Genomic DNA, 5,961 nt, shown 5'->3' with positions numbered 1-5,961 from the left:
AGAGGGAAAAAAAGTCTTAAAAGTTTCCTTGGGCACAGGGACGGGGTTAAAGAAAAAGGTTCGAGAAATGCTGATCTAGAAGCTGTTGCCCTATAGAATGTTGGCAGGGCCTAATAGAAACTCATCTTAAGAACCATTTGAGAGACAGTATCTTAGGGGTTGTGGTACCATCTTATAAGATGTGCTGTGTGTTTTGGATAGTGACCAGTTTTTTCCATATTTAGATACTTGGATCACATTTAGAATATTTGGATCTGGGGACTAAGGGATGGAAGTAGGAGTGACTCCCACAAATAGTAGTACATTGTGCTTCTGTCATGGTTTAATTCAAAATACTTTCCAATTACCTTGTGATTCTTCTTTCACCCATGTGCTTTTAGAAGTATATATCCTAATTTCCCAATAAATGGGGGGAGGGTTTATGGTATCTTTTGTTACCTTTTTTAGCTTTAATTTTGTCATGATCAAAGGATACACTATGATTTTAACTTTTTGAAATGTATTGAGACTTGTTTTACGGCTCAGCTTCCACGATTACTTCAAAAAGAGGTACATTTTACAGTTGCTGTCAGGAGTATACTAAAAATGTTTATTAGGTCCAGTGTATCTTCACTGACATTTTATCTGTTTGCTCTATCAGTTACAGAAAAAGAAGTCTTAAATTCTCCAAATATGATATGTCCACTTCTCCTTTAGTTCTATAAATTTTAGCTCTATGTGCTTTGCAGTTCCATAATGAACTATATAAAGTGAGGAGTGTGACTCCAGGCCAAACAACTATGCTGATCCTTTGTACCCAACCATACGAAATTACAAGGCTTTGCCCAGCAAAGGGCAAAGGAGAAACTGTCCTGCCCGCACCATATTTGTACACAGCCAATGCATTGGTCTTCTGGAGTGGGTTGCAGTCAAGGACTCAGGACCCTTGGGACAGCTACCGTCATACGCGTGTCTGCATTCCTAGCCTAACACCTCAATCTGAAGGCCTCATCAGGTCTACGCGAAGGAACTTTTTTCCACTTTGACTCGATATTTTTCCACTTCTAGTTCTTCCCTTTCTCCCTTCTGGCCCTCAGGTCAATAACGAGAGAGAGGGCGCCTGGGTGGCTCAGTTGGTTAAGCGACTGCCTTCGGCTCAGGTCATGATCCCGGAGTCCTGGGATCGAGTCCCACATCGGGCTCCCGGCTCGGCGGGGAGCCTGCTTCTCCCTCAGACCCTCTCCCCTCTCATGCTGTTTCTCTCTCTTTCTCTCAAATAAATAAATAAATAAAATCTTTAAAAAAAAAAAATGAGAGAGAATCCTTTCATTTAGGGCTCATGGGCAGTGAGCAATTCCCCCCTCTGTACTGCATCTCCCGACTCTCCCCCGGTGCTATTTCATGAGGAAAAATGAAACCCTTAGGAACCAGGGCCTGTTTTTTGCCTCCTGTTTGTAATGTCACAGTAAGTGAATAAAGGCTTGATTGTTATTTTTAATTTGGCTCATTATCCTAATTGACCACCTCGATGATACCTGATTACTTGAAAGATGTGTTTATGACTATTGTATTTTCTTCAGGAATTGACCCTTTATTATTACATTTATAAAAACATAAATATTATGCTATGAATAAATATCAAGATAAATATATAAAATTTCTTTTGTTATTTCTGGTAACACTACTTGTTTTGAAGTCTACTTTGTCTGACATCAAGAAAGCCTTACAAGATTTCTTATGCTTAATGTTTTTCCGATATATCTTTTTCTATCCTTTTACTTTTATCCTAGTGTATTTTTAAAATGCATCTCTTCTCCCCCTCCAAAAAAATAAATAAATAAAATAAAATAAAATGCATCTCTTGTAAATAACATATAGTTGGGTCTTGGTTAGCTTTGTATATATTTTGACCGTCTCTCCCCTTTAATTGGAATGTCTAACCCCTTTATATTTAAGACAGTTGCTGATATGGCTGGGCTTAAGTACATCATCTTGCTTTTTGTTTTCTCTTTATTCACTGTTCCTTTTTCCTTTCAGGCCATTGTCTTGCTTGCTTTTAAATTAATCATGTATTTTGGGCGCCTGGGTGGCTCAGTTGGTTAAGCGACTGCCTTCGGCTCAGGTCATGATCCTGGAGTCCCCGGATCGAGTCCGCATCAGGCTCCCTGCTCGGCAGGGAGCCTGCTTCTCCCTCTGACCCTCCCCCTCTCATGCTCTCTCATTCTCTCTCTTTCAAATAAATAAATAAAATCTTAAAAAAAAATAATAAATTAATTAATCATGTATTTTATTAGTATCTTATTTTATTTTCTCTATTAGCTTTTAACCTATGCTTTTATTGCAGTCCTTGCTCTAGGGATTATAATATGCATTTTTAATCACAGTATAACTTGAAGTAATATTATACCACCTTACATAAGATAAAAGAAGTTTACAACAGGATAAGCCACTTTACTCTGGCCCTCCTGTCCTTTTCTCCTATTGTTATATATTATGGACTGAATGTTTGTTTCCCCCTGCCCCTGAGTTCATATGTTGAGACCCTAACCCCCAATGTGATGATATTGAAAGGTGGGGCTTTTGAGAGAGAATTAGGATTAGAGGAGGGTCATGAAGGTGGAGCCCTCATGAATGGGTTGAGTGCCTTTATAAGAGTGACCAGAGAGCTTGCTTCCTCTCTCTGCTCTCTTCCTTGGGAGGATACAACAAGAAGTTGGAAGTTTGAAACCTGGAAGAAAGTCTTCACCAAACTTGACCATGCTGGTACCCTGATCTTGGACTTACGACCTACAGAAAGGTGGGAAATAAATTTCTGTTGTTTATAAGCCATCCAGTCTATGGAACTTTGCTATAGGTGCCCAAACTGACATGAAGACATCGTGTATATTACTACCATGTATTTTATAAACCCCATGATATAATATTGTTTTTGCTTAGACAGTTATCTTACAAAAATTAGGATATTAAAATATACTTTTTTAAATTAAAATATACTTTTTCATATTTACCCCATGTCCTAATTTCATGCTTTATAATCCTCCCTGTCAAACTGGTATAATTTCTTGACAGCCTGATGAAATTCCTTTAGCTTTCTTTGTAGTGCTGATAGGCTGATAGTAAATTCTCTCAGGTTTTGTTTGTCTGAAGGTTTCTATAATTCATCTTTATTTTTGAAATATATTTTACTGGATATAGACTTCTAGCTTGACAGTTTTTACTGTTAGCATTTTAAATATGTCATTTCGTTCTCTTCTGGTTTAAATTGTGTTTGATGAAAATTTTGCTAAAATTATCATTGTATTATATATTATGTTTGCTTTTTTTTCGCTCTTTAGGATTTTTTTTTTCATCTTTGGCTTTCAGCACTTTGAGAGAGATTTCACCTTTGGACTTAGCAGTAGCAGAGTCCCTAGTTCTAGGTATCACCAAAATGTGTAAAACTATGTGAGTTCTTGTGTTTTTCAAGTCCAGACTTACTAACCTTTTCCCATCAAAATCGGTGGTGGTGGTGGTTTAGTAGGGAGGGGAATGTACCTGAGGATTTTTCCAGTCCCTTCTGTTTCCATTGCCAAGAGCTTGAATGGCTTATTATTATTATTATTATTATATTATTATTACTATTTAACAAACAAGCTACCCAATATCTATGTGGGAGATGAACATTTGGGGAGTTAATACATTTTTAACAACTTTATTTAGGAATAGTTTATGTACCATACAATTCACCCATTGTAAATATACAGTTTGATTATTTTTAGTACAATTTATGGTTGTGAATCCATTACTAGAGTACAGTTTTATAACTGTTCTATCATCCCTCAAAAGTTCCCTAGTTCCACTTTATAGTCAACCCCTGCTCTCAGCCCAACAAATCTGGATCTGCTTTTGGTCTCTATAGTTTTGTCTTTTCTGGAAACTATGTAATTGGAATAATAATATATAGTCATTTGTCCCTTCTTTCATTTAGCAAATGTTTTTGAGGTTCATCTATGTCATTGCATGTTTCAGTAGTTTGTTCCTTTTTATTGGGTAGTAGTATTCCGTTGTATGCATTTAACGCAGTTAGCTTATTAATTCAACAATTAATGTGCATTTGGATTTAAGTGATTGCCTATTTTGAATAATGCTTCTTTAAACATTTGTGTGTAGATTGCTGATTCACGTGGTAATATTTTCCTTTTAAGAAACTACTAAATTGGGGGCGCCTGGGTGGCTCAGTCGTTAAGTGTCTGTCTTCAACTTGGGTCGTGATCCCGGGGTCCTGGGATCAAGCCCCGCATTGGGCTCCCTGCTCCGTGGGAAGCCTGCTTCTCCCTCTCCCACTGCCCCTGCTTGTGTTCCCTCTCTCACTGTGTGTCTCTCTGTCAAATAAATAAAATCTTAAAAAAAAAAAAAAGAAACTACCAAATTGTTCTGCAAAGGAGCTCTACCATTTTATACTACCCAATGTAAATGTATGTTTCTTCACATCCTCAACAACACTTGGTATTATTGGTTTTTTAAAAAAAATTATCCATTTTGGAGAGTATGTAATGGTGTCTCTTTGTAGACTTAATGTTTGTTTCTTAATGACTAATGATGTTGAGTATGTATTTGGTGCTTATTAGCCATTTATATATCTCCTTTAGTAAAATATCTATTAAAATCTTTCGCATTGCACATTTGGGAGGGTTCCTCTTATTATTGAGTTCTTAGATTTAAAAAAATACATTTTGTATACATTTCTTTTCTCAGGTATAATATTTGCAAATATTTTTCCTTGTCTATGAATTGTTTCTTAATTTTCTTAATGGTGTCTCTTGAAAATCAAAAGTTTTTCGTTTTGATGAAGTTCATTTTATGTTTTTCCATGAAGTGTTTTTGATATTATCTGAAAATAAAGACACATGCATTTCTTTCTTTTAAATAAGTATGCCTTTCACTTCTTATTCTTATTAAACTGGCTAAAACTGCAAACACAATGTTAAATAGAAATGCTGAGAATGGACATCTTTGCCTTGTTCCTGATCTTAAGTAAAAATGTTTTATCTTTCTGGATTATATAATGCTAGCTGTAGTTTTTTTTTGCATATGCCCTTTATCCAAATGAGAAATTTGATTTCTATCCCTAGTTTATTGAGAGTTGTTGTCATGAATGTTTGTTATTTACTAATGCATTTCTGTGAATTTATTGAGATGATCATCTTCAGTTTCTTTATTCTGTTAATGTGTTGTATTAAAATAATCAATTTTAAGGTATTAAACTAATCTTGCATTATTGTAATAAACTCTGCTTTCTCATGTTATTTAAAGTTGTATGTATTTCAGGATTAGACAATAATATGCTGAATCACATTAACTTGATTACATCATGAAATGTTATGACTGTATCAGTAGATTAAGAAAAATCATGAGGAAAAATTTAACAATCATTCCTGATTTTTAAAATTTTTTTTGTCAGATTAAGAATAGAAGATATGGGACACCTGGGTGGCTCAGTCAATTAAGTGTCCAACTCTTGATTTCAGCTCAGGTCATGATCTCAGGGTTGTGCGATTAAACCCCCTCATTGGACTCCACGCTGGGCATGGAGTCTGCTTAAGATTCTCTCCCTCTCTCTACCACCCCTCCTCTCTCCCTCTCAAAAAAAAAAAAAAAAAAGAATAGAAGATAATTTTCTTGACTGTATAATGGTATCTACCTAAAAAAGTCATAGCAAAAGTCATTCTTAGTGGTGATGAAACATTAGAAACATGCCTTTAAAAATAAAGAGTAAGAGTAGGATGTCATATCATTCAACATTGTCCTTGGGGATCTAGATGGCACAATAAGGAAATAAAAAGAAGTAAACATAAAAGAATTTGAAAGGGAAATGCAAAACTCTTCTTTATGAAAATGATAGGGAACCCCAAATTATCATCTAATTCACCTATCAAAATTTGGCAAATTTGTAAAATTAATGCACAAATTTATCAAAGTTACCAGACATAAGATCAACATAAA

Source organism: Leptonychotes weddellii, chromosome 5 (assembly GCF_054177405.1).
Source record: "Leptonychotes weddellii isolate Sample4059 chromosome 5, ASM5417740v2, whole genome shotgun sequence".
NCBI classification, from domain to species: Eukaryota; Metazoa; Chordata; class Mammalia; order Carnivora; family Phocidae; genus Leptonychotes; species Leptonychotes weddellii.
Note: the sequence above shows the minus strand (reverse complement) of the source record.